This window comes from Haliaeetus albicilla, chromosome 8 (genome assembly GCF_947461875.1).
Source record: "Haliaeetus albicilla chromosome 8, bHalAlb1.1, whole genome shotgun sequence".
Lineage (NCBI taxonomy): Eukaryota > Metazoa > Chordata > Aves > Accipitriformes > Accipitridae > Haliaeetus > Haliaeetus albicilla.
In genome coordinates, this window is record NC_091490.1 from 40,893,953 (window position 1) to 40,898,220 (window position 4,268).

The window sequence follows — 4,268 nt, forward strand, 5'->3', positions numbered from 1 at the left end:
ACAAGCCCAGCTAAACCTGGCTTAATACAGAACTAGAGCAGAGCAAGGTCACAAGGTAGGACCCACAAACTGTAACTGAACAGTGGAACAGGCTGTGCTTTTATGTCCAGCTAAACCTCCCAGCAAGACACCCGAGACAAGGCACTGTGGAGTTTATCTTAATGCTAACCCATACAAACCTCAGGTGGGGACGTGGTTGGTGTTGATGAACTACATCAAGATGAAAAGAAAGACAACCTCTGCCCTGTTCTGTCATCCCTTTTCATTGTGAGAAGTCTGGTGATGGAGAGCTCACCTGCTTTGAAGTGGAGACGGATCCAAGAGCCGGGCAGGTGCAAAGCCTTCCTCGGCACACAATGTGCCATGGAGCTCACCCTGCAAATCCATCATCTGCAGCTTCTTCAGGGTGGGGGATATTTCTAAGCAGATTATAAACCTCTGCATGAACCCCACCAGTCAATCCATTTGAATCATTTTCCGTCCCCCCCAAAAGGCATGAGAGAGAAGATCTGTTTTCTCTGCCGCTGACCCATGACATCCCTCTGCTGCTAAGCAATTCTGATTGTGGAACTTAATGCAGAACAAAAAAAAAACCAAACCAACCTTAGATTTTGAAGCAGAGGAGAAAAAGCTTCCTGGATCTGTCACTGTAGATATTAGCCCATCGCCAGCTACGGAAAGCTGCATTCTTGACTGATGTTGGTTTTCATGGCCCATTTACTTGTTTGCTTCAATTTCCCCTCCTCGACAACTCCAGGACTGGCAAACTGTAGAAACTGCTTTTTGTAGGCTTGCTGGCAGGCTGGGAGCTGTTTCGTACAGAGGATGAGAATGGGGCAGGAGGAGGTGCAGAGGACCGAAGGAAAGGGAGAAGCAGAAGAGGAAGGGCACTGTAGGGAGAGGGAAGGTCAGACTTTGAGTGCAAGGGAAGATTTGGAGAGAAATTAATGAGAACAAGGGGCCGAGTTGAAACGAGGAGGTGGGTGGGATGGAGGAAGGGTCAGTCTCAGCCATCCATCTCCCTTTTTCCCCCCTGCACCTGAGCAGGATCGGGCCTTTCTTCTCTTCTCTTTCAGTGCTGAGATGGAAACAGCTTGGACTTCCAGTTCATCTATAGAGCAGGTCTAAAAAAACAGCCTCACTGGTTCACAGCTCAGCCAGCAGCAGAGTCCAACATCCACTCCCTGGAGAGGCAGCTGATGCCAAAGCAGCAGAAAATGACCCCGTAAACAGGAGTCAAGGGACAAGGTCCTCACACAGACTGCCCCACCAGGTCAGGCCAAGGGCTCAGTTTCCCTCATAGCTTCTTTTTTAACAGCGACTGCAAGAGGATGCCCAGAGACACATAAGAACAAGACAAACATATATGATACTACTCTAAGTCCTCTCCCGGTCTCCAGCTGTTTCCAACTCAGAGGAACTCATGAGCCAGACGTACTTAGCAACCCCTCAGCAATTTCTCCTACATGTGATTGCCCAGTCTCCTCTCAAACCCGTATAAACTTTTAGCATCCACAGGCTCCTTTGACAACAGGGTCACAGGGCAAGATCCAGCGCCGTGTGTTGACATTGCTCCCTCCAGCTCTGGAGGACTCCCCTGCCCGTCGGTGAGGTCGGACAGCATCACATCCTCTGTTCTTCGGACTACGCAACCTTTGAGCAGCTGCCCAGGCCATCAGAAGCTGCCTCCCTCTCCAGCCAGGCGCTGGGAAAGGAACAAAGACCACAAGAACCAGACTCATCCTAGAGAAGCTAAAAAAACAAGGAACTTCCAAAATCTGCATCCTGCTGCACTTGAACAAAGAAAGTCCCACCCGGCCAAGCAGGTGTGAACGCAGCCAAGGACCAGGATGCTTTTCACCAAGGCTACCTCGACACTAAACAATCCGCTCCCCGAGCCAGGGCCAGCCCCAGTTCAACAACAACAAAAAAAAACAGGTCACTGGACAGCACTGTTTACGCCTTTCTGTGTGTTTTTGTACCCAGGGAAGTCAAACAGGCAATCAGGGGAGGGAGGATTTGCTGCTGATCACCAGGGAGGAGGGTGTGGGTGAAATTTTCCTGTTTGTGAGATGTAAACAAGCCCTGCAGAGCAGGTCGGGTCACGCGATGCCCTCTTATCACGAGCCATTTCATTTGGCATAAACACCAGCCCCCAGGTCAGGGCCATAATCTCTCCCAGATGCTTTTGTCCACGGGCCTGATCTAAGGCTTCAAACCTAACGTGGGGGATGAAATAATCCCCACTCACCGCCTTCTTTCTCTAGCATCTCTTTTCTACCCCAAAACAGATTTCCCTGGTGCAGGAGGTTGGAGAATAGTTCCTACAGGAGGCAGCCATGGCTCTCCTCCACGGACCATCGGAGCAAGCGCAGAGCTGCCGTACAGCACTGCGGGAAATGAGGCTTTACCCTGATGCAGAGCCTGGGAAGAGGAGGCTGGGCCAGGGGCTGCTGCCCTGAAAAACTTATTGGGACGTAGCCACAAGCCCTCAACCTGTCAGGGAGTTTAACCTGACCTGTCAGTCAAGGTCTGCATTTCCCAGGCTCCAGCCCCACCACAAACGAACTTGTCTCGCAAAACCCGGTCCAACGTGACAAGTGTTTATACAGGACTAATGAGCGTCTCCATCCCCAAGGACATCAGGGATCGTTCAGGCACAGAGGTCCAGGCACGCATGGCGTTTCTCTTGCTGCCTGCAGGCTTTCAAAGAGCTGCAGCCCTAATTCTGCCCCACTGCAGGGAGCAGCCTGGCGTGCTTTTGGCTAATGCTTCTTCACACAGGGAACCTGCGTGTGGCAGGAACTGCAGGTGCCTCTCCGGAGGAGCTGGCTGGTCCAGCAGCAAGGCTCTTGGCTCCTGCACAAGGACCACACGCCGTCCTCCTAGGCTGGCTTTCTGCAGGACTGCCCACCAGATCAGTGAGCAACCACGGGATGCTTGCCTTCCCAGTTTAGCCATGCAAACCATCTCCTGAGAAAGAAAAGCACCATTTTCTCATTTAAGTGCCTTAAATATACCAGGATTTGAGTAGGAAAACGCCAGCCTCTCTTTATGCTACACCACAAATATCTGGTGCAACTCTCTCCACCTCTCCGAGGAGCCCTGGCTCTGCTGGATTTGCCTCCCTGAGCCTCTCTGGAGAGGCTCAATAACCACACAAAGTGACAGGGCCCGTCAGCAAATGGCTGCAATGCTGGGTTTGGGCCACGTGTTCCTGACAGCCGCCTCTACCCACGCAGGGGATCCTTCCAGCCGAGTCCTTGGGGCCACATAACCTGGCAGCCTCCTCGGAGCAGACGTGCATTATCCCCATCCCACACAGCCCGGGCTGTGCTCTGCCACGGCAGATGCTCTGCCACGGGGCGCTGCCTTCAGATAGGGAACCTGTGGCCAGGGAGGAACTGGCTTCCCCACTCTCCCATCCCTCCTGCCATGGGCAGAGGCTGGTGGGATCCAGTGGTGACAATGCCTCCCCTATCCGCAGCTTGCCCCCAGCGATGTCGGTCAAGACATCAGCTTCGTAGGAGAGGAGGGAAGGTGCTGCCAGCATGGTCTCAGCTGGGAATTGCGATGCCTTTGGTTTCCAGAAATATTTGGGCACTTACCTCGCTTTTCCCTTGGGAGATGCGTAACTTTATCAATGCAGCTGGTGCCCACCTAAATGGATTCTTCCTTGTCCACACCGCTCTCCTTATGCCCTCAGCAGATCCTGGGATTCACGCTCACTCATGCCTCTGGATTTCATGCAGATCTGGGCTTTGCAAGAGCGCACAGCAGCACCAATATCCTCCAAAAACCAGAGCGCAGGAGGCAGCATTTAAGAGGAGAGGCAGAGGCTCCTGCTGCTGCAGAGCCTGCACCCAACACTCTGGTCCACCGCAGATCCCGTCCCTTTGAACCAAATCCTTAGCAGTACCCGGTCCCCCCACACCTGAAAAGCCTTGCGACAAAGGGCCTGATGCTACAGGGATGGGCAGAGATCCTCAGGGCAGCGGGAGGTGCATCACAGCACACCGACTTATTTCACACCGGTGCCCAAACAGGCTTTTGCTGGTAATGACTTCCAGCGCTGCTGCCCCCGGACAGGGAACTGCAGCTCTTGTCCTATAAAAACCTCAACTGGAGAAGATAAACCTCCCAAGAAGAACTGGAAGACACTGCAAGGAGAGGGTGTAGGGGGTTCCACATGTTTATTCCGCAATCTCCAGCTCTGCCAAGACGGAGCTGAGCTCAATAGAGTCAAGCACAGAGCACGGCCATGCCCG